Raw genomic sequence first — 24,043 nt, 5'->3', positions numbered from 1 at the left:
AAAAATGTGCTGAAAGATTCGACTTATATGCGAGTATCTATGGTAAGTCTATTGAAATAAAGATAGAATAAACTTTACTGGACAACACTTGGTTCTATCAAAGGTCCATTCTGCACAGCACAAATAAGGCATCCTGAGGGCGGGAGAAAAGGCATCTTGTGGAGGAACTCCACACACCTTTCCCCCCAAGATGTCCTCAGAATTCCTTATTTCTGCTTGAGCCATCATATTTTGAGGACACAACACTATCAACTTTTTCCCATCAAGTCGTCTGCAAGTCATCTCCTCTTGCTGTGCAGAGCTCAGAAGTTGAGGAGACTTCTTATTTTTCCTGCCAAACCTTCAAAGCTCTCTTGTCAGTTTCATCCACCCTTAATGCCCGAAATTTTGTGTTGCTACAGGGATTCTCCGTGCCTGCACCCAGGACATTTGCTTCATAGTCTCCAATCCTGGGCACCTTTTCAGCCCGAAAAGTGCATGGTCATACTCTGCTCATCTTGCCAATTCTGGCATTATATAGGTTCCCCTTTTTTAATTTCTGAGGAGCTGTCTTCAAGACACAAACGCCTGCATACAAGAAGCAGCAGTTTCTCATATGTGTGTGTTCATGTCTTCAAAGAAGTCATGAACAAGATCCACCAGACCATGGCCACACCGCCCGGAAAACCTACCACAACCAGTTGAATCCGGCCGTGAAAGCCTTCGACAATACATCTTCAAAGACAGCTCCTCAAAAATAAAAAGGGGAGAACTATATATTGTTGGAATTGGCAGGATGAACAGAGTATGACCATGTACTTTGGGGGCTGAAAAGGCACTCAGGATTGAAGCCTGCAGAGCAAACATTCCAGCAAAACTTTAAGCAAAAAGCTGAAGGCATGGAGAATCCCTGCAGCATCACAACATGTCAGGCGCTAGCAGTGGATGAAACCAACAAGAAGAGGTTTTAATGGTCAGATTGAAGCGGGGAGTGGTGGAAACCTCTTTCTCCTCTAATGTCTTTTTTTGTCCATTCTCTCCAAACAAAAAGTTAGGAGGTGCCTTTTTTAAAGACATCCCCAGGAAATCTTCTTTTGTGCTGCATATAACTGACCATTGTTTACCTAACTGGCAATAACTTGAATATGAAAGTCTGAACTAAAAAAACAGTACAGAATGAGAAAAAACACCCATAGTAAAAGGGATATTAAAAAAATGTTGGTTGCACATCCAGATATCCTTTGGAAGATACTTTTATGGGAAAATTTCTTGGAAAAAATAAGAAAGTCCTATAATTGGTCATAATGTTCAGTGGTTCTCAACCTTCCTAATGCCGTGACCCTTTAATACAGTTCCTCATGTTGTGGTGACCCCCTAACATTTATCCATTTTACAGATGGAGAACCCTGATGCAGAGAGTCTTAGGCGACCCCTGTGAAAGGCTCGTTTGACCCCCAAAGGGGTTGTGACCCACAGGTTGAGAACTGTTGTTCTAGTTGGACAGGCAACCATGGATACAAACAGGTAATGAACATGTGGTTCCTCTTCACAATCCAACAATTGGGACTTTGCTTACATTATCTTTTTAGAAAGTTGAAATCCTAATGTTTGGTGAGGCTGGACTCAGTTCTTTCCTTTCTTCCCAAACAACTAATGTTGTTTTTAGCTTTTTTTGCACAGCCCTAGGGTGCTCCAAAGACATTCTGTTGAACTGGGGCCTAAACAGCAACTCCACAGATTAAATGGAGTAATATGTGAGACTGAACAGAGATCACTACCCCTCTTAAAAAGTACTCTGATTTATACCCATATAATATAACAGATGAATATAATATAACAGTTGAATATAATAGATGCCCCCTATTCTGTTACAAGAATAAGGGTCTAACATTCTAGTTGTTCTTAAGTGATTGTCTGAAAATTGTTGGCTTGATAACATATTAATGCTAAATGATTTATAACTAGATCTTCATATACACATATCTAGCCTTTTAATCTATTTGCTAAATCAAAGCCAATTTGGGATCATCTCTTACAGCACGCCACACTTGTAGACTGACCAAAGAAGAAACTAATGAAAGCAAATAACACAGCTTAGTAGTAAGATAGTAGCATTGCGAATTTACTCCCCAAATATAAATTATACAGGACAAAATCTAAGGCCAATTAGGTGCAGTGTTTGATGCTTTCATATCTATTGACTTTTGGAATCTTGACTTAGGGTACTTCATTTGTGAAATGAACCTTTCTAGCTGCTGGCTGAGATGTCATATATTTTTGTCCAACAGTTAAAAAGAAATCTAAGAGTGAGGACAGGAGACATTGGTTAGGAGGGATAAAAAGATGGGGCAAGGCAACCCTATCACAAAGCAATAGACCTTGAGACTGATTGTACAAATGTACAATGTACAAACATTTGTGAGTTATGATCTGAGTAGTTTGTTCATGTGATTTTGTGCAGGGAAGATGAGAGAGACAATGATTGGGGAATGGAGACAGATAATAAAACCCCACAACTGTGATTCCACCCCCGTTCAGAGCTCCATTTGTAAATTTAATAATCAAAATGGAGTTTTATTTGCAAGCCAGAAAGACAAATACTGCTGGATGGTAATATAACTGTGAGAAGTAGGACAAAATATGGGCAGGTTGGGGTTAAATCAGCTAAGAGACTTGAATAGTCAGTGAATAAAAGCTGAATTTTAAAAAATAACTATCTTTTTTTTAGATTTCCAGGTTGACAAAATTCCAAATGGGGCCTGGAGTCTTCCTGGAATTAAACTGTTCTCCAGACCACAGAGATCAGTAACCCCCTTGGAGGAAACAGCAGCTTTGGAGGGCAAACTTTGTGGCATCACATCCTCACTGAGCCCCATCCCCAAACTCTGCCCTCCTTAGGCTCTGCATTCAAATCTCCAGGAATCTCACAAGCGACAGTTGGCAATCCCAGGGCAGGAACCTGCTGGTAGGCAGGCTAATAAACATATATTTCAAACCAGGCTTCCAACTAAATCCACAAACGTTACTAGCTAGATTAAGTATTTACTAGCCTGCCTGCCAACTTGCACATTTCCTGATTGGTCCTAATCCTCAGCGAATCTCCATAACGCTTGGAATGACACACATGGACAAGTTTATCCCATCCCCCACCTCCATAAATACTGTGTGAGGTAGATTAGGCAGAAAGCGTGTGTTGACTGTACCAATCACTCAGCGAACTTTGTAATAGTCTTCCAAGTCCCAAATTCTAATCATAGTATCTTATATAAGTACCATATGGATCAACTATTTGTGGTACACTGATGCCCGGAAAGAAAGAAAAAATGGAATGGCTAAATCTCTTCCGGTTTACGAAATTGTCCCGACTTGATCACATGGAAATTATACTAACTTACCAAAGAAAATAAGCAAGTGGCAACTCCTGTCTTTAAAATAATGTGACTAGAACATTTGGTGAACAACTTTTTGGCCTTCTACAGTTAAATTACATATGTTACCATTGGTAATGGAAAGTAGAAGAAGAAGATTTGGATTTATATCCCCCCTTACTCTCCTTTAGGAGACTCAAAGGGGCTTACAAACTCCTTTCCCTTCCCCCCTCACAACAAACACCCTGTGAGGTGGGTGGGGCTGAGAGAGCTCAGAAGAACTGTGACTAGCCCAAAGTCACCCAGCTTGCGTGTGTGGGAGTGTACAGGCTAATCTGAATTCCCCAGATAAGCCTCCACAGCTCAGGCAGCAGAGCTGGGAATCAAACCCGATTCCTCCAGATTTGAGTACACCTGCTTTTAACCACTACGCCACTGCTGCTCCATCAAGTGCCATCAAGTCACTGTTGACTCATGGCAAGAGATAGTCCGAGGTGATTTGCCTGCCACCAGGTCACACCTCTGGTATTCCTTAGAAATCTCCCTTCCAAATGTTACCCAGAGCCAACCTTGCTTAGCTTCCAAGATCTGACACGATCAGGCTAGCCTGGGCTATCAATGTCAGGCTGTGCTACCATTATTGTTTCATTAATCACAGTCTAAATTATACAGCTAACAAAGTCACTTTCCCTTCTTTTTTCTAAGTTTAAGGCCTACTCTATAAACTTTAGTACAAAAATCCTCCGGTACGTTACATTAGCTAGTCTTCAAATCAATCCCATTTATTTAAGCAAGGGTTAATGCACACCATGGCAATGTCTGAGTTTGAAAGCTGCAAGGTCAGCTGTCAATGATCTGGAATGGGAAGGAATAAATCCATCTCAGCAAAGTGAAAGAGAGAAAAAAAGAAGTTGTAAAATGGGGCGGAAATGCCCATGTATAGAGAAATCCAAATGAATTTTTGAACTCAAGCTGAAAAGCTGTCCATCAGTGTTGTGATCTTTATGCTGAGTTTTCGTGGCTGTCAAGTACTGTTTGGCACAGTTGCTCTTTTGTTTAGTTATGGTGTCATATTCAAAATGACAGATATGAAGAACAAAGCAACCTGTCCAAAGATGGTACAGTCAACCTGTCCAAAGATGGTACAGTCATTTTATCTAGTAAAACATTCCAGAAATGGTGCAAGGTCTAATACCCTGAGCTCAGATGTTGTTCTTCCAAGCCTCTTAATAGCTGCTGCTTCTAGATAGGTCTATGGAAATCCAAAAAGAGTCTATAGCCTGAGGGAAATGGCATAAGGAATATATATACATCACCAATAATTTGTAGTTTCATGGCAACTAAAGTAGACTCTACAAACCATTATTCAAGTAGAAGATCATTATTCAAGTAGAGAGTAAAGTTGTTTTGAAACTCCAGTTAGTTCTGTTTTGGGATGTTCACACAGTAGCTGTATGTGACCACTCTCGGAGATCACAAGGAACATTTAAATAATTTTTCATTCCATCATTCAAAAGATAAAGAAACAAATAAATATATGCCCTAACAAGGCAGAAGATAAGAGACAGAAACAAAATTGGACAGCAGTGGATCTTTACAAAACATATTGTGATGAACTAAGGAAACTGAGGAAATGATTAACAGTGCAGTTCTAAGCATAGTTACACCCTTCTAAGCCCATTGACTTCAACTCAATTTAGAATGGTACAGCAACAATACAATCATCTGCAGATTTACTCCAGTCTAAGCCAGGGAAGTCAATGAGCTTAGACTGCAGTAACTCTGCAGAGAATTACATTGTAAATGAGTAAAGTACCCAGATCTCAATATCACATTACGAGCAGGGAATTCTTACATCCTCTCTGCCAAAATTTTACCCTGGCTGCCTTAGCCTGTGTTAACAAGCTTGGAGCAGATCCTCTTCTACCAGTTTTCTGGGATAAAATTCTTCCAGCTAGTTGTACTTTTTTTTTGTGGGGTGGGGGTCTGCATAGTGATGTGGAGCTTCAACTTTTTTCTTTTGGGGAAAGTGCCACCTGCCCATTGGTAAATAATATCCTCAAAGTACATCCACTTAGTGCTTACAGTTCCAAATGAACAGCAAAGCTAGCAAAACGAACCCAGTGGCAGATTAACGGCTGACACTGTAATCTTAAGGACACTTTCCCAGGAATAAGCCTTGTTGAATGTCTATAGGATGCTGAGTAGACCTATGTAGGATTGTTCCATGACAATAATTATTCCAGCACAAGCTTCTTCAGATCAGCGTTCACTTCATCAGATGCATAAAAGGTTCATCTACTGGGCAGATGTGTTCATACACAAAGCCACAGAAAATAGAAAGATGGGAGGGAAGATGTTAGAAAGATAGGCCAGTTCCAATTATCCATACAATAAAATATCAATCCACTCAGACTAGACAAAGACCACTCCCAACTGTTGGCGGACAGGCAAAGTAGAATTAAACATAAAATAGGTCTGGTACAGGGGAAGTAAATAAACCTCAAAATACATACACATAAGAAACAAGACTAAATACTAGTTTTAATCATTAATTAATTACAATAAAATAGTAACCAGTAGACCACCTGTATGGGTAACCCAAGCTGGACCGATCTTGTCAGATCTCAGAAGCTAAGAAGAGTCAGCACCAGTTAGTATTTGGATGAGAGACCACCAAGGAATTCCAGGCTCACTATAAAGTGTAAGGCAACAGAGAATCACCTCTGAACACCTCTTGCTTTGAAAACCCTACAGGGCTGCAATAAGTTGGCAGCCACCTGATGACACTTTACACGCACACAGACCGTACAATGATTGCTCTACTATACGTGAATCTCTTTACCAATATGGCAGAAAAACTAATTCATACAGAGAAAGAACCAAGTGGTACATATTCAGCTGGTCAAACAATATGATAGAACAACAAAACATCAAACACGTTTTGGTTGCTACCTTCCTCAGTACCATAAGTACTGCCAAACTAAAAGTGATGTGTCTAGGGTTTCCATCAGTTATTAAATTCCAAAGTCCTGGCCCAATAAAGGACTTAAGAAGTGAGACGTATAGTATCCTGAGTCTGACACCACAAAAGCTTCTAAAGAACACAATAGCCATCAGATAATCACTATGTACAAATGTATCCGCAAATATTCTGTGAAACAATAAATAAGAGGGAAAGAAAAAAAATGTATGCTATAAAAACGAATCCCCAGAATATGATACATATAAACACTTTCCTATTCTCTCATGTATCTGTTTGTGTGTATGTCTATTCATAATTTTGTTCTTTATTTGTACGTGTGTTGAAGTTTGTTTGCATGATGCTTTTGGCAGTTTGATTTGTTTTATGGGTTGAGGTTTTTAACTTTTGTTTTTGACCCTAGTACAGCGTGACCCATGATATGCCGATAGAGTCAGAAGGGAACAGCATTATAGCAGAACTAATTTACATTTGTAAGGGGTGAGATGGTCCATTAACATCTACAGTTAGTAGTAAATTAAAGAAAAAAACCCTGGCTGGTAAAACTTGGCTATTTTATTTTTTTGTGTGAACAAAACAGTATTTGGGGAATAAAACAAAACCATAGGAAAACTACTGGTGTGACGAAGGTGCTTTTTTTGTCCTGAACTATGGTCAAACTTTAGGAGTGGGGGGTTAGTTCTATTCCATGATGAGTTCCCCCTTCCCCAGAAAGCACTGATCTAGAGAAGCATTCAAAAGATGCAGCCCCTTGGATTTTTGCACAATAATACGACATAACATTCCACAGAACTTGTGTGAGTTATTAAATATGCAAAAAAGTGCAGGCCTTCCAACTGTGCCCCCCCCCCCCAAATACAAACAAACTATCAGAGGCCAATATTATCACACAGGATCATCTTGTGCTCCTTGGATCATCAGAATTTGGTTGTGGTCCTTATTTTTGCTTCTTATCCTGAACATTATGAAACTGAAGCGTCAAACCACAAACAACATTTGAGACCCATCACTGCGAACTCTTGCCTTTTTAGCTTATCAGGCCCATAGAGCTATTCTGAAGAAGGAAGCACCAATGAAGGAGTAGAGTTTTTGAATCTTTCTCATAAGCCTCGTCAGTTATTGAAATTGCTCTCTCAGGTATGAGGGATGAAGCAGGGATACAGCAGTAATGGGGCTTTTTTTTTCACTTGTTCTGTAGTCCTAGATTCGTGTGAAGAAAACATCGACTGCATCCTGAATGTTGTTAGATAGCTGTGCTATTTCCACAAAGGCAATACAGTAAGTACAAACATTCCTATTTGCAGGGATGCACAGCCTGACATTTACCAGTAAAATCCTAGACTGACATTCTCCAGTACTTTAATGCAATAATTATCATTAATTTGCATTAAACAATAACCTCCAGACATGACTGAGAAAGGTTGTTAATCCTTGGTATTCTGGTACATGGCTGAAAATGTTAAAGTTCTATGAGGGCAGCTTGGAAAGGAGAGAGTGCGAATCAGAAGAGAATGTAACTGACAGGCACATTTTCCAACCAGCAGTATGTATAGCAATCTCTCCTTCAAACAGGATTTTGTTGATAGGCTTCTGTACCAAGTACTCCCATTAGAGATGTAGAATTTCTGAAAATTGTCAAGTCATTGGGTGGGAAGAGAATATTTTTCCATTTTTCTTCAGTAAAAAATGGAAATTTGGGGAAAAAACAAAATGTATCAAATACTTGCTATCCTATCAAATCTAAACCAACGTTACTAGTTTAACAACAACACATGATTTACTACTAACTTCACATATACAATTCCAATATTTGACATACTTATGGAATTTAAGTTATGAATGCCTTAGTTTTCAGGAAGAAAAGCGATAAATATACTCAATACTTGAGAGGAAGCTGCAAGCTGATGTCCCCATGCTTCTCTAGCACATGTACATCAATTTTTGCTTTCTGCTTAAAGAGAACTAAGCTCTCAATAAAACGTACAGTTTTCCTCTGAGGCTTTGGTGAAGTTTCTGCTTCACCCCCTTCTCATCTTTTTTTTGTCCCTCCTGAAAAATAGGGCAAGCTACTTTCACCTATTCTGTGAGTAAATATGTCACTGTGGTTTGAGGGAGAAATTAAAAGGTCAACCACATCATCTGAAAAGCACAACAGAAGGCATGCAACTGTTGAGAGGAAGTGAAAGCCCTGTGCCAAGAAGTTCCAATACGCAGTCAGAACTTCTCTGCCAGACCTGAAGTGGGAAACAAACCTGCAAACCAGCCTTGTAAGGTTGACTAAGCTATTATACTTGTAGCATGTGACCACAGATCCATTGAATTTAACAGGGAAACCAACACCGAGTAAAGTAATGCTGAAAGAAGTTTATTAGCAGAGTTCAAAGAATAGACAAGACTTGTAAAACATAAATAAACACCTCTCTAGTCTTAAATCAGAGACTTCATCTAACACCATACAGACAAGCAAACACTTGCACAGCTTACACAATAGTTATTGTCCAATCTCCTTGTGCCTCACACAGCACAGCTCAACCTCCCAGTCTAGGGACAGTGTCCCCACTCCCATTCCAGAGGCCATTGCAGGAGTAGCTCTGGACCCTTGAAATAAGGTATCACAGACCACGCTATACCCAGTGGTGGGATTCAGCAGGTTCGCACCACTTCGGCAGAGCCAGTTGTTAAAATGGCGCTTGTAAACAACCAGTTGTTAAATTGTTTGAATCCCACCACCAGAACCAGTTGTTAAATTATTTGAATCTCATCACTGGCTAGACACCTTTCAACAAAAAGAACTTAGAATCATAGCCATCTGCCACATGCTGGACCATCTCTGTTTTAGAATGCTCTGCTTGGATCCTAGTTAGGGTAGCACTAGGACCCAAGCGGAGCATTCTAAAACAAAGACGATCCAGCATGTGGTGAATGAAGTTACAATTCTCCTTAGTTCTTCTGGTGGAAAAGAACACAGACCATAGGCAGAGTGCTCTTTATTGGATAAGCCCACATGGAATGTGACCCTAGGGACCAATCAGATCAATTTCCCAATTACATAAATTTGCTGACTCATGATCTTATGACATCCTTGTTGCTATGCAAGGCAGACTTCTCCAATCCAGCTGGTGCCCCCCCCCCCCCGTGGAGAGATGCTGACACATCTGCATTTCACTACTGGGCACTCAGCCAACAAGGGAGTAACCCACAGGGCCAATATATGCACTGAACCCGGACATACTATCACTGGTGGGAATTAAGCCATTGTCAAACAAAGTCACTTTTCAAACAAGAAATCTTTTCACACTCTGTTTTAAGTTCCGAATCCCGAATTCCACAACTATGTAGAAAACCAAACATAAACATGTTCCCCTCATGAAGATTAGGTATTGTTCTAGAAGCAGATATGTATCTTGAATTTATACAGCATGTGCTCCTTATATTTAAAAGCGTTTCATTCAATCTGAAAGAGGGGGGAAATTGCAGGAGGTTTTTTTCCAGTTCATCCCCAAATTTCCAATTTTTGCATTAAAAAAACTGAAAAAGGCCTCAGGGAAAAAACCAGGGAAAACCATTCCCCCCCACAAATGTTTCTTCTGTTTCCTGGGCCTTCACATGACTAGTTCCCACCAACAGCTTGCTAGCCAAGGTGGGGCAGCAGTACCATTTCTCTGCCCTTGTTACTGAGGACATTCTCTGAGAGACTACAGTTATGTGTTCTTGTGTAGCACACATTGCTAGTGCAGCATTTAGTAGGTGACTGAACCGGGCAAACCAGAATGCCTGTCTTGTGGTTCTCAAAAGCAAGCTTTGCCTACTGGACTGCAGGACTGCCAGTTCCAGGTTGGGAGATTTGGGCAGTAGAGTCTGAAGACGGTAGAGTTTAGAATCTGGCAAAATTGCCACCCCCTTCCATTGATTGAAACTGGCCTTAGATCCCTGGATACTTACTGGCCTTAAAGCTTATGGCAGCACAGCTAAGTTTATTTGTGACCAAAATGTCCAAATATATAGTGTCCTCCATGGTTGTTTGGACCTATGTCTGCTATTCCAGGGGTGCCAAACATGTGGCCTGGGGCCCGGATGCAGCCCTTGAGAAGGCTCACCAAGCCCGCAAGCCATCTGAGGCAACACCCACCCCCAGCTCCTGATCTTGCCTGGTGAGCCCATTGCAGGCACCCACCCCCCTGATCCTGATCTGGCGGGCCACCCCATCCTCTGTGCAAACCTGGGCTGATGATGATGGGCTGTGCAAACCTGGGCTGCTGTGGACTTGTCAGCTGAGACAGCCACCCCCTCCCTCAGTGCTGATTTGGGCTAGAAAGTCTGCCATGGGTTTGCCAGCTGTGGCAGCCAACTCCCCCCTCCCCAGTGCCAACCACCTTCTCCAGTGCCATTCTGGACTGACAAGCCCATTGTGGGCTCGCCAGCAGAGGCAGACACCCCCCCCCCCGCCCCAGTGCTGATCTAAGTTAATAAGTTTGCTGTGAGCTCACCAGCTGAAGCAGCTGCTCTCCAACCCCCTCCTGCCAGTACTGATCAGGCCAGATGAGCCCACTGCAGGCTCAACAGCTGAGGCAGTCATCCCAGCCCCGGTCCAACCAAGGGCGTTTCCCCACTTGCCACGACCCCCCTATGCCGCGCGCTACTCTCAGCGCGCGTCATTTCTGGCACGTGCCCGGGCTTCCCCACGACCCCGCGCTCTGTGCGGGGTCATCAAAAGGCGCCGTTTTGAAGAGCACCAGGAATGACACGTGCTGAGGGGGCGCAACAGCGGCTGCGTCAGGGCGGCTGCATTGTCGCCGCCCCTGTAGTGGGGAGTGCCGGGGGACCCCGCGCTACTTGGCTACAGTAGCGCGCAGCAGAAGGTAAGTGGGAAAACGCTCTATGTCACATTTATGTCACATCCAGCCCTCGTAACAAATGAGTTCAAATCCCTGTGCTATTCCCTGAGACACAGAACGCCCACATGCCCAGTCTTCATGTCCATCCCTACTTCCATTTCACAACCATCCCTCCTTCCGTATGTAAAAAAAAAATCCTCTTAAAATTATTTGAAAACAAGAAGCAGAAGAGGCCACACAGAAGAAAGAAGTGCATAAAAATATTCCAATTCTAGAATTAGGAGGGAAAAGGGGAAATGGAAGGGAGACAGAGAACAGACAAGTGTAAATAGTTTCAATAAACATCCATAGAATATCCCAAGGTATCACAAATTGGCATGGTCAGACACAGTCCCATGGACAACATGCTTGTGATTGCACGCTGCTTGCCGAAAAGAATAAACACATCCAAATATTTAAGTGTTTTCTTTGGTTAGCTCCAGGACACCAGAATCTATAGATGTACAAGATATCTGCTTGAAATTCCACGGCACCAGCTGTCACCACGGCTTCTCTGCTAACCACAGACTGCTCTCGGTTTCAGTACGCTGGAGGGCAAGGTAAGACTCAGACAACATCTGCTAGACATACATTCCTAATGGAAAACTATTAACTTTCCGTTCTACCCTGCCCTTTAATGAGTTATTTCCCCATACCCCCTTTGTCCTAAAAATAATGCTGTGAAATAATTTAGGCTGAGAGTAATGACTAGGCCCGGATCATCTGGTATGCTTTGATGACAGTTGGTGGTGAACTTGGGCCTACTCAGCCCAGGTTTGACACTCTAACCCAGTGATGGCAAACCTTTTTGAGACCGAGTGCCCAAATTGCAACCCAAAACCAACTGATTTATCTCAAAGTGCTGAGGTTTTCGTTTAGAGAAAACGTCCTCTGCCCCACCCACTCGAGCAGAGGCCAGCCTGCTCTAGCCTCCAGCAAGTCCCGCACGCACTGCTCTGTGTCTCTAGCATCTCTGCCTCCTCTGCCCCCCCCCTTGGGCAGCAGCCACCCAGAGAACAGGCACCAGGCCCATCGTCCTCAGTGGCCCAGGCCAGCCTAAATGTGTGTGTGTGTGTGGGGGGGTGATTTTCCGCCCCCCAAATGACGAACTCTGTGTGCGCGTGCCCACAGAGAGGGCTCCGAGTGCCACCTCTGGCACCCGTGCCATAGGTTCGCCATCACTGCTCTAACCCCTGTACCACATAGGCTTCAAAGCAATGTTTCAATAAGAAGAGGAGGAGGAGGAGGAGGAGGAGGAGAGGATTTTGGATTTATAACCTGCCTTTCTGTCCTGTAAGAAGACTTGAGGCAGTTTACAAACTCCTCCCTTTTCTCTCCCCACAACAGACACCTTGTGGGGCAGGTGGGCTGAGGGCAGTCTGAAGAACTGTGACTACCCTGGCTGGCTTCATGTGGCGGAGTTGGGAATCCAACTCTGTTCTCCGGATTAGAATCCACCACTCTTAACCACCACACCAGGCTGGCTCTCAACATTACCTTTCCACCAACCCATTATTAAACATGACAGCTAATCAGCACTTCTAGATATTCAGAGCAGACATCATTTTTATTAATTTCATTCATTCATTAATTTATCTTTCTCCCTAAAATGAAAACAGAACTCCCATACCACACAGGCAACAAAAATTAAATTACCACACGTCTCTAGAACAGCCAAATTCTAAGAACAGCAGCTAAATCAGCAAATCAATCAACAACAATCATCATTTTAATTTTGAGCTACCTTGGAAACTTTTAAAATAAGAATAGTACCTCCCAATATACAATATGATAAAATATAACACTTCATATTTCTGAACAAAAAAGTAGTTTCAGATGCCACAAGATTTCTTGGTGTTTGAAGAGACCGTGATTCTTCGATTCTAGTATAGTAATAGATATTACCTTATCAGTTCTCACCAGCATGGCTAATTGGCCATGGACAGAGGCTGATGGGAACTATAATTCCTGAACATCTGGAGAGCTCTGTTCCTACCAGCATGGCCAATTGGCCATGCTGACAGAGGCTGATGGGAATTGTAGTTCCTGAACATCTGGAGAGCCGCAGGTTCCCTACCCCTGTCCTAGTAAGATACATCAAGAAAGGCTATTGTAACATCAGCATTAGCCAATGTACCAATCATCTCTTTGCCCACTCATCCCTGTACAGTCATAGTTCTAACAGAGGACATGAAAAACAGAGGCATGGGAAACTGCCACAAAACAATGACATCACTAGAGAAAGATGGGAAGAAGAGAACGAAAACTGGGGCACACACAGTTACATATCCACATTCCTGTATTGCTCAATATCAATTCAAATTCCTACCATTTGTTTGCAGGGCTAGCAAAGACAGGCTACATCGGAGGTTGCAGGATTGAAAGGAAGAGGGGAAGTAATTAAGGATGTAGATAAAGCACAGCAAACAGAGGCGAAAATCTGATGAGGCAGTATAGAGGAAAAGAGAAAGCAGGGGGCATAGGAAAGAGGAAAACAGGGTAGCTGTGGAGCTCTAGAATACAGAAAGTTTGGCCTATAGATAAGTGGATTTAGAGTAACTCTGCTCTTGATGGCCATGTTTCCAAACAGAGCTCCCTTACTGGGTGAGAATTTCACTAATTACTATAGCAATCATGTGTTTTTTTTAATATATACTTAGATTTCTTTTGTGCTTTTTCTACTGTGAGTCCCTGTTTCTCAATAATATAGAATATCTTCTTAAGAAACATAATGCAGTGTGGATTATACTTCTGAACTAAAGCTAAACGGATTTTAAGTTGTGTCTTCTTATCCTCCTTAGTTAGGTTGTTAGCATTATCATTCTATTGGGAACATATTACAAAAAGATAGGAAACTATTATTAAGAGATCAGCTAATTCTTTAGTTTGTTACTATGGAGTGGTCAACTTCCCAGTTGTGGCTGGAGGTTTCGCGCTAATATATCTGATATCCAGGTGACTGAAATTATTTCACCTGGAGAAAATGGCCGCTTTGGACTCTATGGCATCGTACCCCATTGAACTCCCTCCCTTCCCTAAACCCTGCTATACTCAGATTTCAACCCCCAAATCTCCATGTAGTTCTTAACCCAGATCTGGCAATTCTAGTTATTATGACAATTGTAGATTTTATACATTCATGCAACATATGCCTCAGAACACTGAAGATAAATTTAATAAGTGAAAAAAGAATTGTTTTCGCTTAACCACCAATCAATATAATGTTCCAGGCACTCTTAAATGCTGTTTTTTATTTTATTGTTGCTCAAGTAGCATCACTTGGTTTCAGGGCATGATAATGATCTAATTCTGCCTGCTGTTCCCCCTGCTCCGTTAATTGTGCATTGCTCTTAAAGCTTCAATGCCATGTGCTTCCCCACCTATGGACGCTTAATAGCTTGATAGCTGTAAACATAAACAAAAAAAATTTGTGCCACCTTAAAGATCAACATCATCTTACTGTAGCATAAGCTTTTGTAGAGCTGTGTCTTCAGATGCTCTGAACTGAGACTCACTATAGTATCCAAAAGTTCATTTACAAAAGCTTATGAGGAAATAAAACTAGCTAGTCTTTAAGATGTTACAAGACTGCTGCTTACTTTTGCTGCAACAGGGCAACAGGGGTGACCCTCTGGAAACTGTAGCTGTGCTTATCTTTATAAAATACTTGACTGACTTGAGATGTCATGTTCATTAGTATGTTATATTTATTTATTTATTTATTTATTTTGCCGTCAAGTCACAACCAATTGCTGTTGACCCTGCAGGACTTTCAAGGCAAGGAGTATTTGTTGCCTGCCTCTGTATAGCAACCCCAACTTCCTTCATGGTCTGCCATCCACGTAGTTACCAGAGCTGACCCTCCTTTGTTTCTAAGATATGAGAAGACTGGGATAGCCTGGATTATCCACGTCAGGGCATAAATATGAATCAGGATGGATACAATAATAAATTTACAAAAATTGTAGATGATTATTTCATAGAAGAAGAGGAAGAGGAGCAGCAGCAGTTTGGATTTATATCCCACCTTTCTCTCCTGTAAGGAGACTCAAGGTGGCTTACAAGCTCCCTTCCCTTCCTCTCCCCACAACAGATACCTTGTGAGGTAGATGGGGCTGAGAGAGTTCCAAAGAACTGTGGCTAGCCCAAGGTCACCCAGCAAGAATGTAGGAGTGCGAGAACACATCTGGTTCACTAGATAAGCCTCTGCCACTCAGGTGGAGAGTGGGGAATCAAACCCAGTTCTCCAGATTAGAATCCACCTGCTCTTAACTACTACACCATGATGGCTCTCCAAGACCAAGTATGCTGTCCTCCAGACATGTCTGGTTCTGGTGATGTGACATCAATTTCTGGTGATGTGACATCAATTTCAAAGGGAGGAGTAAGGAGTGTTCATTCATAATTGCATTTGTTAGAATAAAGTAGCAGGATGCGCACTTAATGGGAGAAAAGACGATGGGTTGGATTGTTTCTGGAAAGAGGAATTAACACCCCCACAATAAAGGAAGACTCCTGAGTTTGCAGAAGTGAACCCATCTCAGTACTTTGAGTAATACAGTGTATATATAAAAGAAAACAAAGGCAGTTTGTAGAACCTATCGTGATTTCAGTTAAGTGGCCCTATAGTTTTTTTTTAAATAAAAGAGAGTACATTTTAGGAACTTAGTATCGCTCAGTACAATACAGGGTTGGAGAAATATTTAGTAATTTATTCTTTGCATTTCTAACAGTGGAATCCTATGCAGAGTTACTCCAGTCAGTGGGTATAGACTGGAGTAATTCTGCATAGGTTAGCAATGCTAGCCTACTAGTGAATAACTGTCATGGTACTTGATTGAAAAGGTAACAGTAGCCCTAGGCAGACTATATTTATGGAGTGGTTTGTAATTGTCTTCTCCAGTCATCTACATTTTACCCTCAGTAAGCTGGGTACTCATTTTACTGACCTGTAAGAATGGAAGGCTGAGTCAACCTTGAGCCAGCTAGCTGGAACTGACTTCTGTCAGGATCTAACTCAGATTATGAGCAGACTGCAGTGCTACAGCTTGCCACTCTGCCCCACGGGACTTCTAGATCCAAAAATTTAGTCTCCCATTATTACAGTATAATACTTTGTAAAAAGAATTCAAGCGTTCAGAGTAGCCAGTGCCTCGAAACAGTGACCAAATCGAAAAGGTGATAAGAAAATGGAAGAAAGCATAACAGAACTTTGGGATACATATTGGTGCCATGTGCTTAAACGAATTTTAAATGTCCTCAGACCAACTTAGTTGGTTACTTAGTTGGTTACCGCTGAGCCCGCCCCTCTTATTGCCCTGTGCCTTATTCGACCATCTGCCAGCCCCCTCCCAGGGTTTGACTACTGGGGTGTGATGCCAGACGTCTCTTGTTATTAACTATTTATTGAAGGTTACTGCTGCTACAGCTTAAAGGTTTTGTATTATTTTTAACTGGGATTATTCGATTTGTTTTTACTGTGTTTGCTGTTGTTCTGTGGTACACCACCCTGAGCCCTTCGGGGGTAGGGCAGTCTGTATAATAATAATAATAATAATAATAATAATAATAATAATAATAATAATAATAATAATAATAATAATAATAATAATACTCCACTTGAGTGATAATTTGAGTCATCACACCAGAACGCATGACTTTTGTCTTTGCTATTTCTTCAGGACATTATGGAATTGAAGTCAACCTGGCAGGACATTAGGGTAGACAACTCTAGGTTGGGAAATGCCTGGAGATTTTGAAGAGGAAACTCATAAGGATATAGTCCCATAGGTTCCGCTCTCCATAGCAGCCATTTTCTCCAGGGGAACTGAGCTCTTGCACTTGGAAATGTGTTGTAATTCTGGGAGACTAGAAAGCTCTGCTTGGAGGCTGGCAAAGCTATACCTTTTTCAGGAAGATGACAGGAGGTTTGTGAATTCATCTGTCATTTCCTGGATCATCTTTGTTCTAGAATGCTTCGTTTGTGTCCTGGTGCCTACCTAGGACTGTCCTCAAGGCACAAGGATCAAAGTGGAGCATTCTAGAAAAAGATGGTACTGGAAATGGCAGATTAATTCTCAAATCTGATGTCATCTTTATCCTGAAAAAGGTATAAGAGGAGACATACATCTGTTGGCTAGTGCCTGTCCCATGATGTCTGCCAATTAAAAGGTAAATGTGAACTTGGCTTTAATACTAGGTTAGCTCGATTCCATCATCACAACCAATTCTGCTTTTAAAAAACTGATAACATTACCAAAACGCTTCTAAAGGTGCTGGCATGTATAATCCAACCTTCCACAGACATCACAGAACAGGACTTTCTTGCTTCTCTTTCATGCTGTAGCCCAAGAGTGCAAGGAGACCCTTAGAAACAGCAAAAGGGATAAAGTGGGGTCTGGACTGGGAGAAGGGAATCTGTAAAAAGTTATGTGCTCTCTCATTTAAATTGAAATGACATTACATTGAAGGAATTGCATGATTGGATACAGGACACATTCTGCCAGTCTGGTTGGCATTTCCCCTGGTTGGGATCCCAGCTATCATACATAGCTTTCAATCTGTGCAAGAGGGCTTTTCAGTACTCTCCCAGCATCTGTGCCATCTCAAAATGCCCCCATGGCACCACCACCAGAAGGAAAACTGCTGTGCATTTCAGGGAGGGGGTGGGGAGTGAGAGCTTTCTGTCTTCTAGCATAAACATGAGTTATTTGTTTAAAACATTTATAAGCCCCTCTTTCACTCAGGCAACAGGGTCCTAGTTTTAACCTAACTACAAGATAAAGGGAATGAGAGTGAATGTTGGAAATGCTTGGTCCTTTTTTCACAAACTTTTTAAAACTTTTGAGGCAGGAAATAAAACATTTCCTCCATGTATTTCTGCATTGTTTTTACCTCAAAACATTTTATTTCCAGCATCAAAACGTTTTACATGAATCCCGTTTTAAAACCATTCTCTGGTTGAAACGTTTTGAAAATTCTTCAGTTGCTGTACAACCTATTGACTACATTTTCTATGCTTCTCTACTGTGTTTCATTAGTAAGACCTACCCCGAAAATAAGCCCTAGTGTGATTTTTCGGTATTTTTGGAGGATGCTTGAAATATAAGCCCTACTCCAAAAATAAGCCCTAGGTACAGATTCCCCAGCACAGCCCCTGCCCTACACCCCTGCCATGCCCCCGCCCACCCTGGAACGCCCCCACCCATCCCGGGATTGCCTCCACTATGCCCCGGAACACCCTCGGAACACCCCTGCCCACCCCCAGAATGCCCAAGAACATTTTGCGCCCCCTGGGGAGCAAAAAATAATACCTACCCTGAAAATAAGCCCTAACACATCTTTTGCAGTAAAAATTAATATAAGACCCTGTCTTATTTTGGGGGAAACACGGTACTTCCCTGAACTTCCTCCTTGGCGCCATTTTCTGAGCTTATTCAGTTCCTCCTTGCTTGTTTATTTGCAGTATTTCTCTGTTCTTTTATCTTTGAAGCATTGAGAATACAAGGAGAATAGAATGCATTACGAGGCTGTGAAGCACTGAAACATCAATTCAACACTGAACTCCAAAAAAGGGGGGAAATGACAAACTGGCGGCCAGGAATTATTGTGGGGTGGGTGAGTGCAGACACACAGCATTTTAAAGGGGATTGAGAATGCTTTAGAAGCGATTTAGAAGATTTGTGTGGAAAGGGCCATTGTTGAGTGGTTATCTAAGTATCTAATGTGCATCATTTTAATGGCTTATTTTTTATCCTGTTATTTTTAATTGTAAGCCGCTTTAAGTGGGACTCTGAAGAGGTGGCGAAGAAATATTCTAAATGAATAAATAATATGTAGAGACTTGGGAGAATGAGATATAAATGGGGAAAAGGACAACTGAGTTTGTTCTATTGAGAAGGGCATTATTATTGTTACTGAGGAGTGGGAAGTTGAAGAAGTATGGAAATGAAGAAATTAACCAAGTTATTGTATGACCTCTGAGGTAAAAAATATATAAATTAAGTACATAAATAAGTAAGAATATAAGTAAGTACAACCCCTTTTTCCCTGAATAGGGCCAAGTAGGATTCTGAGTAGATCTGTGTAAGATTGCTGCCCAGCAGTACAATCCTAAAAATGCTTTCCTTGGAGTAAGGCCCACAGAATCAGCTCAAGTTGGATTCTGAGTAAACCTGCTAAGTAAGTAAGTATATAGTTGGCACAGGATGTAAGTAGGCAGCCATAAATTCAATGAACAGGCAAAATCAACTCTGGAAATTAGGATTATGGACTAAAAGAATAAATTGCAAGTAGTTATAAAAATACCAAATGAAATTACTGGGAACAGTTTTTTGAGGCAGGACTGTCCTGAAAAAGAGGGGTGGGATGAAATCCAGTTGGCATTAACAACTATTTTATGGTAGGAGATTCATTAGTCACAGGCTGTAAGATCTTCAAAACCCCTTTCTTTGTTCTTAGAGGAAATCTCTTTATTCCTATATGAATTTCTTGCTGAAGTAATTTGTTCTGAAGAAACACTTTTAAGGTTAGTTAAAATACAGCACAGATATCTCACAGTCATGGAATTAACCTGGCTATCATTCTTTTGAAAATGTATTTTGAAATTAATTTTTTAAAAAAATCTTAAAACTATCAGAATATACTCATTGCTAGATTGTGGGGTAACCCAGAAAGTCTACAGGAATGTCTATGCTTGAGTCAGCAAGATTCTGTCTTTACATCGGTGTCTCTCCATTATGAAAGCAGCACTCCCTCAATATGCTTGTTCCAACATCATCCTATTAAACTGAGACTATACATCAAAACAAAAGCAGGTTTTAAAAAAATACTTCCACCTTGTTGGTAGCCTCTCTTCAGTAGCCAAAAGTACAATAATGATTCCACAATAGATAAAGTATGATCTACAGCTCAGTAGAGAGTCAGTGGGGTGTTAAGAGCAGTGGGCTCCAATCTGGAGAACCAGGTTTGATTTCCCACTCCTCAAGAAGCCTGCTGGGTGATCTTGGGCCATTCACAGTTTTCTCAGAACTCTCTAAGCCCACACAGAGGCAGGCAATGGCAAACCACCTCATTGGCTTGAAAACCCTACGGGGTTGCCACAAGTCAGCCATGACTTGGCGGAATTTCCCCCCACCACGTAGCTCAGCACCCTGGACAAGATACTAAACAAAACAGAGTTATAAAGGTGGGTGCTTCTGTTGAATTACATGGTATGCTTGGCCTACCAAATAATGAGTTGGATCTAGAGATAATTCCCACAAGTGGAATTTCCTTGTGGGAACTTCTAGACTTCCCCCTGTCCCACTGAAGCCCCAAATGCTCCCCAAAATCCTACTTCTGGGATATGGGGGACCCCCCCGAAACTGTATGAGCTGTATGAAAGAGGACTCAGCAAAAAAAAAAAAAGAACTCCTGCTGCTGTTAGTGGAAATCTAATCTTGGATTCAACCCAGTGTTCCTATGCATTTTTCATTTATGTCTATAGGCTTGATCTGTCAATGTATCCAGGGCTGGTTGCAGGTTTGAAATACAATGCCCTGAGGCCCCTCCTGCCCTCAGCCCACTGCCAGACATCATGGATACCTCGCTGTCTGCCCACCTAGGTGTCCTTCCTCTGCCTGCCAGGACTCTCATTAGCCTTTCTGTGATGGTACCAGGCATCATGTGGCTGGGGAGTGCTGCTACTGTCAAAAATACCACCACTCTGTAGCACCTGTATGCCCTTCCCCAATGGTGGTGCATGTGGGCAAGGAGAATGGGTGTGGGAATGCCAAGCAGATAGGGGGAAAGGCAAGCAGGCAGGTGGCAGGGTAGCCACGTGGACAAGAGGTTTGTGGCAGTTGGCCCCACCAAAGGTCCTGGGCCTTGGCAACTTCCACCTCAGTGTATGCTGATGGTGGCGCTGAGTCTATCTTATCAATTTATTTTGGATAAATCAGTGGCTAGTAGCTAATTTGATAGCACCCCGGAGGTTCAAAGCATATCTTTCTACAACTCAACTGCAAGGATAATGATATTCACCACACAGAAATGGATCCCCGCAGGAATGAGGAAAGCCAGCCCTTATTGGGACACACATGAAGTCCTGCACTAGCACAGTAGTAGGATATGCTAGAAACAAGCCAGCTTACAGGCATGAAATGAAATTGATGCAACATCCCTATATCTCAGCTCTATGCAGCAAATGAAAGACTATCACTGAAGGTCCGCATGGGTTAAAAGTGGCACCAAACTTTACAGAGTTGTATTTCTGTCCAGTTCCTTTTGCATAATGCTCACACACCAAATTGCCTGTGTCTAGAGTTTACAAATTCAAAAAGAGCCCCGACCTGCCAAGGAGGAGAACTTAAGAGCATCTCATAGTTTCCCAAAGATTGACATACTGTCTGTGATATCTGTACCTTTGAACCATGACCTGTAAACTACCTACCCCCCAAGACACTCCGGTGAGATGCCCAGGATATCAAATTCTGCAGCAAAACCCTCTTGGCCAGTAAAGGGGATGGAGGAGATGGGAGCTCAAATTAATATGAGAGTCAGAAAGCACCAATGTTGATCAAGGAACAGAAGGCAAATCCATAATAGCTGACTTGATGGTCAGTTGGTTATTTTTCCTGCATGGTTTCATAAAAGCATTTTAGTTTATTAACAGTGCTGTATCTCCATTCCTAGCCCCAGAAATATTCTTTGCATTAACTAAAGGTTTATTTATCTCTACATATCATCCAAGTATCCCTTCTGCCCAGGAGAAAAATAAGAGAAGCAACAAATAAGCCTTGAAAAATCACAGGGGCCTATGAAATAGCTTCTGGGTCGGACAGGGAAAAGCTATTCACCCCTGCAGTGCTAGGCTCCGGCAACACCACTGCCTTGATGTCTGACTCTGATACTTGCTTCCAGAATCTCCTTCACACCAAGGAACAACATGACCTCCAAAAGAAAGGGAGAATGCTCCTAAATGACAATTAAGGAGGGGTGATAATCGGCGACAAATAACCAGAGGAATCGGCTTCTGCCCAGAGAATGTAAGGTGAGTGTTCCCGGCTTGTATTAAGAAAACACTGTGCTGCAAACCCAACCTGATTCCAGACTGTACAAGATTTTAACAAATCCCCAACTGAATTGCCTTTGTTACACTGAGCACAATCATAGCCGGAGAGAAAGCATTTTCAATATCATTTTTAAAAGGAATAATAAAAAAGAAGTTCCTCTTAGAAAAAAAAATCTTGCTGCCTTACCTGGTAATTAGTAAGCATTATCAAATATATCGTGTGAAAGGAAAGGATCCCGAAACGTCAGCCGTGTATTGAACTGCCATCTAACCCAGCTCTTCCGATTGCCAGTTCTGAAAATTTTCCAAGTATTCAAAACTGCTGCATTTTCAATGGGGGGGGGGGGGAGGTGAGAGAGGGAGGGAGAGACCTCTGCAGTATCCTTTCTGCTTCAGCCTCGGCTTCCTGTTCTAAGGCTCACTCTATGGTACCTAATACAAATCAGCAAATAGCTTTGGAAAAAAAAGGGGGGGGGGAGAGAAAAAAAAGAACCCATCATTTTAACAGGAGAGCTCCATCTTCTGGCCAAATGAATGAAACTTAGTCAACATGCTGGCTTTTAAAATTCAATAATTAATTTATTTAAAGGGCTTTCAGCAGAATAGCCTTGTTACCAAGTCTATGAATAGCCATTGCAGGCCCCAGTCTAGATGCACTCCAAAACTGAAAACTGGTCATTTGGAAATGGTAACGTTTCTAGAATCTCCATATGTGCCTTTTCAGTCATTTTCCCCCTTTCTACTTTTTAAAAAGTGCAATACATTTCATGGGTTTCTCTGCCCGAACACCAGTGACAAAAAAAAGAACTCCTCATATGAATTCAGAAACAACTGAATGTTGTTATCCACATGATAACACGGGCAGCACAATCTGGAGGTGGGGGCAAATCCCCCTCTGGATGCAGCATGGGCTTCTGCCGGAGGAAATGCCCTCTCCGGTACACTTATCCTGGCAGAGGGGCAAATCTCGTATCTCTGTATCTCCCCTATGGGAGAGTAGGAGATTTTTAAAAACTTTTTTTGGGCTTCCTGTCCTGAGGGAAAGCCCCATGGAGCAAGTGGAGCAGCGCTCAAATGGCGCCATCCATGTTCTCCTCAGCTGTGGATTGAGCTATAAGAATGATCTTCCTTTCTTCTTATTTTATAAAGAAGAAGAAGGAGGAGGAGGAGGAGGAGGAGTTTGAATTTATAACCTCCCTTTCTCTCCTGTAAGGAGTGTCAAAGGGGCTTACAATCTCCTTTCCTTTCCCTTCCCCCACCCTCACAACAAACACCCTGTGAGGTGAGTGGGGCTGAGAGAGCTCCAAAGAGCTGTGACTCACCCAAGGCACCCAGCTGGTGTGGGTTGGAATGCACAGGCTAATCTAGTTCCCCAGATAAGCCTCCACAGCTCAAATGGCAGAACGGGGAATCAAACCCGGTTCTCCAGATTAGAGTGCACCTGCTCTTAACCACTACACCACTGCTGCTTCTACCATAGTCTTACACTGGAGCATTTTCAGGAAGCCCATGAGAGAACTGCAACTTTGAAAGCATGCTGAAAATGAATATGTCCCAAAGAAAACCAGTTTGGAACCCTTTTTACTGTAACAAAGGAGATATTACCTTGTAATATCCCTCCCAACCAGAACTCCATATGGCACAATACAGGAAGAAGTTATTGTGAGATTCTGCTGTATATGTAGTTTGGCTGTTAGTAACAGATTTCCTAATCCTAAGGCCACAGATACTTATATTGTGTTTATTTGTTGTTACCAGACACATATAGAGAAAATAGGCCATGCTT

At 42.0% G+C, this 24,043-nt stretch overlaps 1 protein-coding gene across 1 annotated transcript in view; it reads right to left on the bottom strand.

Moving 5' to 3' along the window:
- LOC125426820 (sodium channel protein type 1 subunit alpha-like) overlaps window positions 1-24,043 on the bottom strand; it is a 152,462-nt gene that overhangs the window by 115,707 nt on the left and 12,712 nt on the right. Inside the window, exon 2 of the mRNA XM_048485595.1 lies at window positions 22,445-22,710. The gene's annotated coding sequence lies outside the window, so the exon portion shown is untranslated. The remainder of the gene's footprint in view (window positions 1-22,444; window positions 22,711-24,043) is intronic.

Source organism: Sphaerodactylus townsendi, linkage group LG02 (assembly GCF_021028975.2).
Source record: "Sphaerodactylus townsendi isolate TG3544 linkage group LG02, MPM_Stown_v2.3, whole genome shotgun sequence".
Lineage (NCBI taxonomy): Eukaryota > Metazoa > Chordata > Lepidosauria > Squamata > Sphaerodactylidae > Sphaerodactylus > Sphaerodactylus townsendi.
This window is presented reverse-complemented; position numbering and strand designations above follow the sequence as displayed.